This window comes from Pseudorca crassidens, unplaced genomic scaffold (genome assembly GCF_039906515.1).
Source record: "Pseudorca crassidens isolate mPseCra1 unplaced genomic scaffold, mPseCra1.hap1 Scaffold_72, whole genome shotgun sequence".
NCBI lineage: Eukaryota > Metazoa > Chordata > Mammalia > Artiodactyla > Delphinidae > Pseudorca > Pseudorca crassidens.
This window is the reverse complement of record NW_027136324.1, coordinates 84,374-99,733: the sequence shown is the minus strand read 5'-3', so window position 1 is coordinate 99,733 and position 15,360 is coordinate 84,374. Positions and strand designations below refer to the sequence as shown.

Here is a 15,360-nt window from a genome sequence, read left to right as displayed (position 1 = left end):
TTTGTTTGTTTTTTGTTTTGTTTTTTTCAGTACGCGGGCCTCTCACTACTGTGGCCTCTCCCATTGTGGATCACAGGCTCCGGATGTGCAGGCTTAGCGGCCATGGCTCACGGGCCCAGCCGCTCCGTGCATATGGGATCCTCCTGGACCGGGGCATGAACACGTGTCCCCTGCATTGGCAGGCGGACTCTCAACCACTGCACCACCAGGGAAGCCCCAAGAGGCCAATTTAAAACAAAAACAAACGGGTAACTTGTATTTTTACTTTAAAATAAGTTTGAGATTTCTGAAGTCTATGTTGATGAAAGAGGATGTCAACAAATTCACTCATCACCATACATAAAGTTAAGCTTTCTAAACTAAATCTCTTTAGCATGAGATCAAAAACAGTCTGCTCTTAGAAGATCCCCAAATGCTATCTCTTCCAACTCTTTAAAAGCTAGCTTGTTTCTCCAAGAAGCAAAATACATTCATTTTTGCAAACAGGCACCATAGGTATCTGAAATGCAAAATAACCAGCAAGCCACATTCTTTTTCACAGAATTAGCGGGAACTATCACCTGTTTCTCAGATTGTTTATGTCCCTGTTTTCTTTTTTTTCACTGGCAGGACGGTCCAGAACCTCTATTTTGCCTTTTCCATCTTCTGAATTAGGAAGCTTAATGGTATCGATGGTGACTTCACCTTCAGAAGAGGTGCTATCATCTTCATCCTCAAATTCTGAACTGTCCTCTGAACTGCCTTGTGAATTCTCTTCTGAACTGTCCTCCTCTTTTGAATCAGACTGATTCATCTCAAACAAGGCCATAACCATTTGCATAACTTTTCCGAGAGTGTCAATATTTTCAATATTGAAATGACCAGGTGGTGCAGCTGCCATTTCTTTCCTTAGCTTTTCGTTTGCCTGAGCCATCTGTGGGAGAAAGCTCTGTACTTGGTCCAATAGGGGACTCCTCTTTTTCCGAACTTTTTGAAGAGTGGAATTCTTTCTGGAATTAGGCTTGGAGTTGATGACCAACTTGTCCCGTATACCTCCGTGGCCGACACTGCCCGCCGTCAGCACCTCCCTGGACACCGAGACCCCGGAGCCGTCCCAGGAAAACGACGAACAACTCGTGTCAGGCTGGGATTCGCCGCGGGCCTCCATGCTGCTCGCCCGTCTTCAGAGCAGCCCCTCCAGGCCCGGATGCCGGATAAATGCTAGGGACATCTTTGTTTTTTAACTGATGAGTTTAAGCTATATATATATATATATATATATATAAAAATTACTGATATGAAATGACATTTAATTGCCAATTTGTTTTCTGTAATGTCATATAGCTTTTCTGTCCCACATTTTCTCACATACTGACGTCCTTTGTTCTTACTCTTTGTACTGACTCATTTTTAAAATTAATTTCTTTGGCTGTGCCAGGTCTTAGTTGTGGCATGGGGGAACTTTGATCTTCTTTGCAGCATACGAACTCTTAGGTGTGGCAAGTGGGATCTAGTTCCCTGACCAGGGACTGAGCCCAGGCCCCCTGCATTGGGAGCGTTGAGTCTTCACCACTGGACCACCAGGAAAGTCCCTTGACTTGACTTACATTTAATTTCCTTCTGTGTATATTCTATAGATATTAAATTTGTGGACACCATGGAGATTACATATAAAATCCTATCAAACTAGCTTAAACTGATATCAACATAATTTTAATCACATGCAAAATCTCTATTACATCTCCTATTACATTACACATTAATTACATATTATTAATGTCACAAGGCACATATGTATACATTGTTTTCTGTTAATGTAGATGTACGAAATAGTTATTTGGGGATGCTATAACAAAATGCCACAGCTTGGGTAGCTTATAAACAGAAGTTTATTTCTTATGGTTCTGGAGGCTGAAGTGTGAGATCAAGGTGGTTAGGTAAAGGTCTTTTCTGAGTCATAGACTTTTCATTATATCATCACCTGGAGGAAGGGGCTAGAGAGCTCTCTGAGGTCTCTTTTAAAAGCACACAAGAGACTTCCCTGGTAGACCAGTGGTTAAGAATATGCCTTCCAATGCAGGGGACATGGGTTCGATCCCTGTTCAGAGAACTAATATCCCACATGCCAAAGGGCAACTAAGCCCATATGCCACAACTATTGAGCGTGTATGCTGGCTCTAGACCCTGTCTGCCACAACTACAGAGCCTGTGTGCTGCAACTACCGAGCCCCCATGCCACAGCTAGATATGAAGCCTGTGCGTCACAACAAAGATCCCACGTGCTGCAACTAAGAGCGAATGCAGCCAAATAAGTAAATAAATACATATTTTAAAATAAATAAAAGCACACAAATCCTATTCCTGGAGGCTCTGCCCTCATAACCTGAGCACCCCCCAAAGGCCCTACATCCTAATACCACCACATTTGGAGGTTTTATTTTTAACATATGAATTTTAGGGGAAAAAATCATGCAATAACAATACATTTATATTTTAATATTTTGGTTTTAAAAAATATCCTAGAAATAAAAATTGTAGTTACAAGTCAAAATTAAAGATTTTTTCTTCTATTTGTCCATTTATTTACCTTTATAAGAGAAATATATTTTTTTATATGGCCTCAAGTTTCTGGTGTCCTTCCATTTGAACTTGAAGTACTCCCTTTAGCATTTCTTGAAGGATAGGTATTATGGTACTGAACTCCTTCAGGTTTTGCCTGAGACTGTCTCTAATTTTCCTCATGTTTGAAGAATAATATTGTAAGATATAGAATTGTTGGTAGGTAGTTCCCGCCATGCTTTAAGCATATCATTTCACTTTCTTCTGGCCTGCAAAATTTCTGATGAGAAAGCAACAGATAATCTTACTGACAATCACAATTAAGTGGATCATAATAATTGTCACATATAACTTTGTTTATATATATTTCTTAATGCTAACCTATTTACAAAAGTACTTATTGTTACAAACTTTTGTATTTATCATTTCAAGACAACTTAACAAATCAATAATTTTATTCTACTTATTTATAAAATAAGAGGTTATTAGCCAAAATTATGAATTCATAGCTGAAATGTGTGGTAAAACATTCTTGATAAGAGTTTTTCATGTCTGAGAATTTTGATATGAACTCTGGCTTTTCAGTTTGATTTTAGCATTGATAGATCCAGTGTGAGGATTCAATGTTGACTAAGGAATTAAAAATCCCTCAGGGCTCTCCTTCATTCATTACAGTAAAATTGTTTTCTATGCTGTGAAAAATCATGTGTATGTAAGTCTATTCAATGATATTCTCCAGTTAAAATGATCTCCATGTCAGTTACATACACATAGTATGTAAATCTTCTGCATGGACATCCCCTCTTTGTAACATTTCTACTAGATATCATCAAAATTTAGTCTAATTTAGTCTATAAAGTGAACACTTTATGTTGGGCTAGTGTTTACACTGCACCATAACTGAGTTCTATGAATCTGCTGAATTCCTCACTTACCTCATTCCCAGGTTTCACACGTGGATGACCAGGGTTCACACTTGAATAAATTTACTATTTTCTTACAGCTACATTGGTCCACAGGGAAATAACTTGCCTGAATATCATTTCTTGCTTTTAATGGTCACAATTTTTGCTTGAAATAAGGCAAAAATAATAATTAAATTAAATAAATAAGAAACGACACATGTGACATTAGGGGGATTAAATTGTTGAAAAGTACATTACATGGGGAAAAAACATGAATTTGAGAAATACACCAGTGAATAGAAACATGGTTTAGAAAAATGTTAATAAGATGTTCAGTGTTTAGGTAAAAGAAAAATAAAATATATTCAGACGCTACAGGGAATATGAGAGGAAAAATTATTAAAGGGACCATGGCAGAGACAAAAACATGAAATTTTAACTTCTACGAGGACAGGAATTTTGCTTCTCTGAGGTGAAAAGTACAGGGGGAAACGTGAAGAGAAATTGATGTGTGATGCATAATGACAGAATCTGGATAATTTGACTCAGTGGCTTCACATACATTTCTAAAAATATCCTTTAGTCGAGCCACCTCCAGTTGACATTCCAAGTGTCCTGCTCCCTCCCCACACAGAGCACATGTGTCTGGAGCTGACTTGGATCCCAGCCTGGGGAAACCCTCCTCTTCCCTCCACACCTACTCTTCTTGCTCCAACTGGGAAATTACATCTGGTTTGCAGAGCTGATGCCCTGATACATGTGGGAAATGCTAGATGGATTTAAAGTTCTGTGTTGAGAACAGTGCATGCAATGCAAGTGCAGGACAACATGCTAAGGCTCAAGTGTGAGGGCATCAATGGCAGTGCAGGTTCGAGCACGCTGAAGAAGGGAAACACTGAAGGTTGTCACCCGACACTTCACTCAAAGACAGTAAAAGTCTCTGGCTGCTGCTGTTCTGCCCAAGAGGAAAAACAGTCTGCACGCTGCCTAGACGTCTCAGCCAAGAAGGAAGCAACGTTTTCATAATATGGTTAACACTGCTTTCTAACAGAATCCAATAAACATAAGACCCATGAGATTATTACTTGGAGTTCATGTAGAAAGGGGGATACAAGCTGTTATGTGTTTTTTGCTGTGTTCAAACCTCATAATAGTCCCCCGAGCAGAAGAATTACTTAGCAACATAAAGTCACTTGTCTGTTACATAAAATAGCCCTTATCTGTGTCCAGCATTATTATGTGTGTTGGTGGCAGACTAGTAAGGAGTACGTGCGATTGTGGTAATGGAGACTGTATCTCCATGAAGGGGCACATGTGCTGTGATTAGTAAAGGAACACATTCGTTCCAGGTTGCTCTAAGTGCTACAGAAGCATGAGTTAGGGCCAAGAGTGCAGCAGCATATGTGGAAGCTGTAGAGCCTATCTCAATAAGACATGCATAAGGAAGTAAATAAATATTGAGAGACGCACTCAGAAGATGAGACAACGGGCGTCCTCCAGCATCACATCTGTGTACATCTTTGTCTGCAATGTGTCCAGCAGGTCCTACTCTTTATGAGTGAGTTCTACAAACACGAGCTCAAAGGTCACTGATCTCTAAAGCCCCGTCAATGGCTCCTCTGGGCTGATACGGCATGTGCCTTTCATACATATTCAGAAATATATATACTGTGAACAAATATTACTAAAGGAAACATATGAGGTGTTGTGTAAAATAACCTATCAATTTCCCAAGGAAGTAGTAATTCAACTTTCGGATAGGTTATTATAAAAATTTTACATGCAAATTCATAAGTAATCTTCTCTTCCCAATTCCAAGTAAGTCTGTAGATGCATCAAAATGCAATCAATAGCCCTGATCTGCCACTTTGTCAATTGTCAGGCAGTGAGGGTAGAGATAGAGTTGAAGCTCCATGTACATTTTACGTGTTTTTTTCACGTATTGAAGGTGTATCTGGAGTCCTGCTTTTCTTTCCCGGGTTAGAGCCGCAGACATCAGTCATCAGAACTCATGAGATTTGCTGGATCCATGTGTCAGGAAAGCCCAGGATCAACTTTTCTCTTCTACATAGTGCTCTCCTCTGGGCTTGGAATATGAGACTTAAGTCAGCCCAAGTCCTCCCATGGATTTCTTTTACCTGCTGCTGTTTAGTTTTGCTCTATTTATACCTTCACTATGCAAACCTACAACTGTGGCTCCAAAGCATGTGCTAAACTCGGACTCTGATTTCAAAATACTCCAAGAAACTTGTCATTCAATAAGGGAAGTCTGTAATCCCTCAGTCCTTAAGTTTATTAGTATTATGATTGGTAGTAGTACAATTAATTTCTTTATGATAGTAATCACTATCGATATTATTATTTATCACTATTGTTGTTATTGCATTTCTTATTAAGTTTCTCTGCTCATGAATGTATCCAATTTACTGAAGAGTATTGTGGAGGGTTTTCAACAGACTTACATACACATGGTGCTTCCTGGTTCCTGCTGTACTTATGGGTACTTGTGGGTCAGAGAGCCTCCTGAGATACTCAGACTTACCCAGTGGAGGAAGGGACAGTTGTTACTGTGAACCCCAGGGAGGACATTCTTGACTTTCCTGAGCCTCTAGTACAATGTTTAAGTCCTCTTAAGTGACCAAAAAGAGGGACCAGTGCAAGAGCCCTGGAAGATACCCTTGTCCTGCCAGACTCAGCACAGGATTTTCCACCTCAACTCTGTGCCAGGAACCACTCTCACGTCTCCTGGGAAGGCTGGAGAGGGTGTCCCTCCTGGAGTCTAGTCCTCCGAATTAGAAAAGTCAGCCCAGGAACTGACATTGTGATAAGTGAGGAGTAAGGAGAGTATCACTGGCATGCCTGAACCTAGGGACATGTTCCAAATTCACTCAGGGGTCCAGGAAAAGCTGGTGCAGCACTGGCAGACATAGAGATGGTGACTTGCCTGCTCAAGTAATCATTTCTTTTTCTAACTCCCCCAGGGAGCCCCTGCACTGTTTGTGCCAACATATCATCCTCCCTGCTGACCCAGGATCACCTGCCTGTTTTCTCCTCTCAGAACAAATTTCTTTGTGCAAACCTAGCATTCTGACTCTAAAATACCCCAGAGGACATCTGATATAGGTACCCTGAAATTTACTTAGAGGAGTCTGTACGCAAATCTGCAATCTTTCTATGTTTATTTTTCTCTTTAACAGTAGTACTGGTAATATCATCATAATTGTCACTATTATTGTTTTTAGTGCATTTTCTTACCTTTATTAATATGCATTATCTTTGTGGTTGTTTTTACATAACATTGAGTAGACCTGCTCTATGCTACAGATTGTCTGATTTACTGCAGATCATATGGAGGGTTTCCCAACATACAAAATACATACACCTAGCTACTCCTGAGCTCCCACAGCACTTAGCTCGGTGCCCTCGACTCAAGGTCTCTATGAAGCTGGGGCTGAGGTCTCAGTTGTCACTCCACAAGGGAGGATTTTCTCGAAGACTCACTGAGATGGGTACTGGCAGGATGCAGTCTGAGCTGAGAGCCTAGTGCCTCTGCCTGGAGGCCTGGGACTTCCCTGTGTTCTCTCCTATGTGGGACTCTCCATATGGCACCTAGTAACACCCATGCAGGCTTCCCCAGGTCCAGGGATAGGAGAGACAGACAGACAGAAACAGAGAGAGAACACAGGATGCAGCAAGTGAAATAGAAGTGACAGAGGTTCTGTCAATGAATCTTAACACTGACCTCCCCTGATTTTCTACATTCTGTTGGACAGAACCCAGTCACTAGCTACTTAGTACTTGCAGAAAGAGTTTCATCGCTGCATGTGGATCACAGTCTGTGGCTGGGAACACCCAGGAAGGCATGTTCAGTGGTCTCCCCCAGAACTGGGAAAAGTGGCTGCATTCTGGAAATAACTGAAAGTGACAAAAGTTCAGCCTCACTCATCAGAAGAGAAGTGAAAAGGAGACAATGGGTTATGTGTCATTTCTCATCCACTAAAGCAGCAAAACAAAAGCTCCCCAAACTCCTGAAACTGGAACCCTTGGTGGGAATGAGGCACAGGACCACTCATTCATCAGTGGTAGGAGGGGCACCGACTCTTCCTGGAGGATGATTGCTGCCTCATCCCCAGATGCCACCCACTTGATTAAGGAGGTTACTTCTAGAAAGCAAAGGTGCATTGGTCAGAGGTGTGTATGAAGAGTCCACGTGGGTAGTGTTGTCTGTCTTATTTCTAAGAGCCTTGCATGGACACCTGCTTCCAGAGGGGAGCTGGTTCCACTGACAGTGAGAACAGGCTGCAGCTGTTTAAAATGACAAAGTCCATACTACCCAAAGCAGTCTACAGGTTTAATGTGATCACTATCAAATTACACATGACATTTTTTCACAAAACTAAAACAAATAACCCTAAAATGTATATGGAACCATAAAGACCCAGAATTGCCAAAGCAATCCTGAGGAAAAAGAACAAAGCAGGAGGCATAACCCTCCCAGTCTTCAGACAATGCTACAATGCTAATCAAAACAGCCTGGTATTGGAACAAAAACAGACATATGGATCAATGGAACAGAATAGAGAGCCCAGAAATAAACCCACAGAACCATGGTCAATTCATCTCTGATGAAGAATAGACAATGGGGGAAAAGATTGTCTCTTCAGCAAGAGGTGTTGGAAAAGTTGGTTCATGCAAATCAATTAAATTAGAACACTCTCCCACCATACACAAGAATAAACTCACAATGGCTTAAAGGCTTAAATATAACACATAACACCATAAAACTCCTAAAAGGGAACATAGCCAAACATTCTCTGTCATAAATTGTACCAGTGTTTTCTTAGGTCAGTCTCCCAAGGCAATAGAAATAAAAGCAAAAATAAACAAATGGGACCCACTTAAACTTATAAGTTTTCTTACAGCAAAAGAAACCATAAACAAAATGAAAAGACAACATACAGACTAGGAGAAAATATTTCCAAATGATGTGACCAACGAGGGCTTAATTTCCAAAATATACAAAAAGCTCATACAACTCAATAACAAAGAAACGAAAAAACAAATCAAAAAATGGGCAGAAGACTTAAAGAGACATTTCTCCCAAGAAGACATACAGATGGCCAATAGGCACATGAAAGGTTGCCCATCATCACTAATTATTAGAGAAATGCAAATTAAAACTACAATGAGGTACCACCTCACACCAGGCAGAATGGCCATCATCAAATGTCTGCAAATAAGAAACACAGGAGGGGGTGTGGAGAAAAGGGAACCCTCCTACACTGTTGGTGGGAATATAAATTGACACAGCCACTATGGAGAACAGTATGGAGGTTCCTATAAATAAAGTTGCCTTATGGTCCTGCAATCCCACTCTTGGGCATATATCTGGAGAAAACCATAATTCGAAAAGATACATGCACCTCAATGTTCATAGAAGCACTGTTTCTAATAGCTAAGACAAGCAAGCAACTTAAATATCCATTAACAGATGAATGGATACAGAAGATGTGGTACATATATACAATGGAATATTACTCAGCCATAAAAAGAATGAAATAATGCCTTTTGCAGCAACATGGATGCAAGTAGAGATTAACATACTAAGTGAAGTAAGCCATGAAGAGAAAGACAAATGCTATATGGTATTACTTATATGTGAAATCTAAAATATGACACAAATGAACCTATCTACGAAACAAAACTAACTCACAGACATAGAGAACAGACTTGTGGTTACCAAGGGGGAGGGAGTTGGGGAAGGATGGACTGAGAGTTTGGGGTTAGTAGCTGCAAACTCTTACATATAGAATGGATAAAAAACAATGTCCTACTGCATAGCACAGGGAACAGGATATTCAATATCCTGAGATAAACCATAATGGAAAAGAATATAAAACAGATGTATATAAGTGTATAACTGAGACACATTGCTATATGACAAAAATTAATACAACATTGTAACTCAACTGTATTTCAGTTAAAAAAAAAGAATCAGTTGATGTGAACAACACTAAAAGCCAAATGATCATAAGAGTCATATACAGAACATTCTCTCCAACATACGCTGAATACACAGTCTTCTCAAGTGCAGAAAAAATAATTTCTAACAAAGACCATATGACAGACCACATATCAAATCTTAATAAATTCAGGAAGACTTAATTTACACCAAGTATATTATCTGAAAATATTATTAAACTAGAAATCAATAACAGGAGGAAAACTGGAACTCTAACTAATACAAAAAAATTGATCAACACTCTCCTAACCAACTAATTTATCAAAGAATAAATTTAAGAAGAAATAACACAGTATATGGAGAAAAACTGAGATGGAAACACAGTATACTAAAAGCTATGGGATGCAGCAAAGGAGTGTTAAGAGGGAGGTTTATTGCAACAAATGCTTACCTTCCGAATTAAGAAATATCTCAAATAAAAAACCTAATTCTTCAGTTCAAGGACGTGGAAAAAGACAAAACTGAGCCCAAAATTAGCAGAAGCAAGAAAATTATAAAGATTACAGAAGAAATCAGTGTGATAGAGAAGAGGAAAACAATAGAAAAGAAGAGTGATACTAAGAGTTGCTTCATTAAAAGATAAAATTTCGAACCTTTAGCTAGACTAACCAAGGAAAAGGAGAGAAGACCCAAATCAACAAAATTATAAATAAAAGAGAAGACATTACAACACCACTACAGAGATAAGAAGGATAACATGTTACTTTGAACTACTATATGCTAAAAAACTGGGCAACCTAGATAAATGGAAAAAATTCTTAGAAAGATACAACCCATCAAAAGTGAATTAGGAAGAAAGAGAAAATCTAAATGAAGCAATTAGTAGTATGGAAATTAAATCAGTAATGAAAACTCTTCAAATGAAGAAAAACTCAAGATCAAATGGCTTCACTGGTAAATTTTACCAAATATTTAATGCATTAATGCCAATCCTAAAAGTCTTCAAAAAAGAAAGAGAAAAATGGATAAGGAGAGAAAACTCCCAAGCTCAATTTACGAGGCCAGGATTTCTTTGATAAAATAATCTGAAATGAACACTGCCAATTACAGGCCAATAACACTGATGAATATAGATTTAAAAATTCTGAATAAATACTAGCAAATCAAATAAATGGGATGCATCATATTAATAGAACAAAGGAAAAATATAATATCAATAGGCACAGAAAAAGCATTTGTTAAGTGAGGTATAAAATGAATGTAACTCAACATAATAAAGGCTAAATATCAGGACTTCCCTGGTGGCACAGTGGTTAAGAATCTGCCAGCCAATGCAGGGGACATGGGTTCAAGCCCTGGTCCGGGAAGATCTCACATGCTAAGGAGCAACTAAGCCCATGCGCCACAACTACTAAGCATGCGCTCTAGAGCCCGTGAGCCACAACTACTGAGCCTGTGTGCCACAACTACTGAAGCCCACATGCCTAGAGCCCATGCTCAGCAACAAGGGAAGCCACTGCAATGAGAAGCCCACGCACCACAATAAAGAGTAGCTGCCACTTACTGCAACTAGAGAAAACCCGCATGCAGAAGCAAGGACCCAATGCAGCCAAAAGTAAATATTTTTTTTAAAAAAAGGCCAAATATGACAAAGTCGCAGTTCAAAGCACACTCAAAAATGAAAGTGTGAAATTTTTGTCTAATATCAGAAACAAGACAAGGGAGTCTACTCTCACCACTCATTCAGCATAGTAATGGAAGTCCTAGCCAGGGCAATCAGTCAAGGAAGAGAAATAAAAGGCATCAAAATTGGAGATTAAGAAGTAAAAATGTGTCTATTTTAAGATAACATGATTTTATATATAGAAACTGAAAAACTTCACCAAAAATCTATTAAAACTAATCAACATAATCAGTAAAGTTGCAGAATAAAAACTTAAAATGCAAAAATCAGTCATATTTCTATATACTAACAATGATCGGAAAAAAGAAAACCATTCTATTTATAAGAGCATCCAAACTAATAAAATAATAAGGAATAAATTTATCTAAGGAGTTGAAAGATATCTACAATACAAGCTACAATACATTGATGAAAAAAATTGCAAAAGACAGAAATAAATGTAAAGTTATCCCTTGTTCATGATTGGAAGAATTAATATTTTTAAAATGTCCACACCACCTAAAGCCATCTATGGATTTAATGCAATTCCTATCAAAATCCAATGGCATTTTTTAAAGTAGAATAAAACAACAGAGAAATGTATGAGGAATCACAAAAGAACTTGTATATGCAATGCGATCATGAGAAAAAACAACAAACCTGGAGGTATCACATTCCATGTTATCAAACTGTATTATAAACTATAGTAATGTAAATAGTATGGTATTGTCATGTAAAAAGGCATACACAACAATGGAATAGAACTGAGAATCCAGATATAAATCTATACATATAAGGTGAACTAATATTTGATAAGACAGTCAGGAACACTCGGTGGAGAGACAATCTGTTCATTAAACAGTGCTTGGAAAACTGCATAGTTACATGCAAAAGAATAAAGCTAGACTCCTGTCTAACACCACTCATGACAATTAAATAGAAATAAGATAAGGTAAAGACGGGAGGCCATAAAACTCCTAGAAGAAAACAATAAAAAATTTTTTAACACAGGTCTTAAATATTATTTTTGATGATACCTTAAGCACAAGCAACAATTTAAAAAATTAGCAAGTGGAACTATATCAAACTAAAAGTCTGCTACACAGCAAAATATATAATCAACAAGATGAAAAGAGCCTATGTGATCAAAAATAATATTTGCAAACCTTACACCAAATAAGGGGTTGATATCCAAAATACATTATAGAACTCAGTAACACAAAATAAGCCAATTAAAACCTGTGCCAAAGACCCCAACAGACATTTTTCCAAAGAAGATATGTGAATGTACAACAAATACATGAAAATGTATTCAACGTCACTACACATCAGGGAAATTAAATCAAAACCACAATGAGATATCACCTCAGGACTGTTAGAATGGAATTCATCAAAGAGACAAGAGATCTGCTAGCAAATGCTAGCAAAGATGTGGAGAAAATGGATGATTTGTATGCTTTTGGTTGTCTTATAAATTGGTTCAGCCTCTATGGAAAACACTAGAGAAGATCCTCAAAATTTAATAGGGCTACCATATGGTCCAGCATTTTAAACTATGGGAATATATTAAAAGAATTACAAACACTATGTTGAAGAGATATCTGCACCTCCATGTTCATAGCAGCAGTGTTTACAATAGCCAAGACATGGAAAAAACGTGTGTCTATCAACAGATGAGTGGATATAAACTTTGTGATATATTTAGAAAAAGGAGTAATATTCAGCCATAAGAAAGAAGGAAATCCCGCCATTGGTGAAAATATGGATGGACCTTGAGGGCGTTATACTAAGTGAGAGAAGTCAGACCAAGCTTACATGTGGGGAAAAAAAAAATAAAACAACAAAACACTCATAGAAAAAGATCAGATTTTTGGTTACCAGAGGAGGGAAGTGGGAAGAGGCAGAATTTGATGAAGTCCCAAAGTACCAACTAGCAGTTATAGGGTAAGTAAGTATTGAGAACGTTATATACAACATGATGAATAGAGTTAACACTGCCATATGGTATATTTGAAAGATGTTCAGCAAGTAGATCTTAAGAGCTCTCATCACAGGAGAATATATTTTCCTTTTTTTTCTTTTCTTGCATCTATATAAGATGATGTATGTTAACTAATCTTACTGTAATAACAATTTCACAATATATGGAAGTGAAATCATTATAATGTGCATTTTCAACTTAAATAGTACTGTGTTCAATTATATCTCAATAAAACTGGGGGGAAAATTACAACACCTTTACAATAATGCCTTTTAAATTTAAAAAAAAAAATTGAAAGCAAATGGAAACACAACTTGCTAAAACTTATGGGCTGCAAGAAAAACAGTAATAAGAGAGTTTATTGCAACAAATGCCTACAATATGAAAAAAGAAAGATCACAAATAAACAACCTTACTTCTCAGGGGACTAGCAAACAAAGGAACAAACCACTAAGCTCACAAGTAGCAGAGCAACGAAATAAGAAATATGAGAATAGAAATAAAACAGAGACCATGCAAACAATAGAAAACATCAATGCAAGAGGTGGTTTTTGAAATGAAAACAAAATTAACCTTTTAGCTATACTAATGAAGAATAAAAGAGAATACTCAAATAAAATCAGAAATGAAAAAGGAGACATTACAACTGATGCAACAAAAATACCACAGCTCATGAGAGGTGACCATCAACACATATATACCATCAAGTTTGATACCCTAGAGGAAAAGAATTCCTAGCAACAGAAAAACTACCAAAACTGAATCATGAGGAAATAGACAAGCCTAACAGACCAACGATGAGTGAAAAGATTGTATCAGTAATAAAAAATTTCCAAAAAAAATGGCTAGGTCCAGATGGTTTCATTGGGAAATTCAACCAAACATTTAAATCGAATTAAAACAGATCCATGTCAAACTTTTCTAAAAAACTTTGAGGTACATTCCCAAACTCATTTGATGAGTCCAGCATTATCCTGATACCAAAGCTAGATAAGAACACTACAAGAAAAAATAAAACTGTCAAGTATTACTGATATAGATGCAAAAATTCTCAGTGAAATACTAGCAAAAAGAATTCAACAGTATATAAGTGGTCGTACTTTCTCAGTTTTTCCAAGTCATCGGGAGGTGGGGAACGACAGGGATGTACTCGGACGGCGCTTGGCCTTCCCTGGCCTCCGCACTGTATCCCGAACTTATTCACCAATTTTTTACGTCTCTCGCTGGAGTGGAGCCCGGGCCGGATGGCGAAACAAGGAGGCGCTGGGAGGGCGACCGCGAGCCTTCCCTTCCTCCTGCCCACGGGACGATGACGCCCCAACCCACAGGCCATCCAGCGGTGCGTCCTCGCGTCTTTGGGAGCCTGGGTCCATACAGGTGCTGTCGTGGCACTGGGGCTGCTCCCCGGGGGCCACTTTCTTTTCTGCATGTTCCACAGGAAACAGTCACAGATCTCCGTAGATGGGATTCCCCTGCATTCTGGCTGCGTCTACACTGGCAGCAACCGGCGTCCTGTCTCCTTTTTGCCTCGGTGCAGCGCTTGTGTGTTGACAGCACACACAGCAGGTCCCCTCACCGCGGGGGACGACATGGAATGTCGCGGGCGAGCGGGGAGGACTCTCCAGGAACCGCGACCATCCCACCTGGGTCTCCGTGGTCAGAGCCCCTAACAAACGTGTGGGAAACGGGGTGCGGCCTGGGCCATCCGCTGGTGGTCGGGAGGAGCCCTGAGTCTGGGCACAATCCTGGTTGGAAGCGGTTGTCTGAGGCTCCCCCACGGAATAAGCTCTCTCTCTAGATCCTGGGAACGGTGCTTTATGTTTCCATGAATTAGTACATTCAAGCCTGCTGTTCTAAAACAATCTGGAAATGGATTGCTCCATGTCTGCAATGACCTGCCAGTTTCTCAGTACCGAGATAGGTATCTGCCCTTCTTGTGAGAAAAATCCTTTGGCTCCAAAATTCTAATATAGGGGATAAACCACTGCCTGACTCTGAGTTCTTGGAATTTTTCTGTCCAGGTACACACAGTTCTCCAGGAGTAGCAGGCTTGTAAAAGAGTAAATTAATTTATAATTTTCTTTTAATTTATGAGAGAAATAATACATTAAAAATTGAAGTAACAGGATTAGTTGAATTAATGTTGACTCTGAGTCCTCTGTGTGTTCTGAGACTGGAGCTCCAACTGGAGGCTCTTCCACCATGAGTACAGGTGTAGAGTTTCTCTTCACTTGAGTGTCCCTGTGGTTTAAGAAAGAGAAACTCTAGCTGAAGGCTCTACCTCATTGATTGCAGATATAGAGTGTCTCTT

The 15,360-nt window shown here is 38.9% G+C and overlaps 1 pseudogene; it reads right to left on the bottom strand.

The window, feature by feature from the left end:
* Positions 1-249: 249 nt before the first annotated feature.
* LOC137218252 (NOP protein chaperone 1 pseudogene) lies at positions 250-1,175 on the bottom strand (annotated as a pseudogene).
* Between the last annotated feature and the right edge of the window lie 14,185 nt (positions 1,176-15,360).